Below are 752 nucleotides of genomic sequence, written 5' to 3'. Positions count from 1 at the left end.
CATGTCCAGGATTTGACAGTGGCCCTTTTCCATGCTCAGGCAGAGGTGATAATGTCCTCAGGGCTTAGATGTGTGTATCTTTTAGAATTCACTCTATGTGTCATGTGCTTTTTAAAAGAAACATGGAATTTTGTTTACCTGTTCATATCCTCTTCTTGTTAGCTTCTCCCATGTTCACTTTACTTATTTTCCCCTATGTGAGCCCTGAAAGTTTGTTAAGGGTTGGACATGGACCAACAGACTGGTTCCAAATAGGAAAAGGAGTTCATCAAGTCTGTATATTGTCACCCTGTTTATTCAACTTATGTGCAGAGTACATCATGAGAAACGCTGGACTGGAAGAAATACAAGCTGGAATCAAGATAGCCGGGAGAAATATCAATAACCTCAGATATGCAGATGACACCACCCTTATAGCCGAAAGTGTAGAGGAACTAAAAAGCCTCTTGATGAAAGTGCAAATGGAGAGTGAAAAAGTTGGCTTAAAGCTCAACATTCAGAAAACGAAGATTATGGCATCCAGTCCCATCACTTCATGGGAAATAGATGGGGAAACAGTGGAAACATTGTCAGATTTTATTTTTCTGGGCTCCAAAATCACTATAGATGATGACTGCAGCCATGAAATTAAAATACGCTTACTCCTTGGAAGGAAAGCTATGACCAACCTAGAGAGCATATTGAAAAGCAGAGACATTATTTTGCCAACAAAAGTTCGTCTAGTCAAGGCTATGGTTTTTCCTGTGGTCATG

Source organism: Bison bison, unplaced genomic scaffold (assembly GCF_000754665.1).
Source record: "Bison bison bison isolate TAMUID 2011002044 unplaced genomic scaffold, Bison_UMD1.0 scf7180017864537, whole genome shotgun sequence".
Classification (NCBI taxonomy): domain Eukaryota; kingdom Metazoa; phylum Chordata; class Mammalia; order Artiodactyla; family Bovidae; genus Bison; species Bison bison.
The sequence above is the reverse complement of the archived record's forward strand: the minus strand, read 5'-3'. Positions refer to the sequence as shown.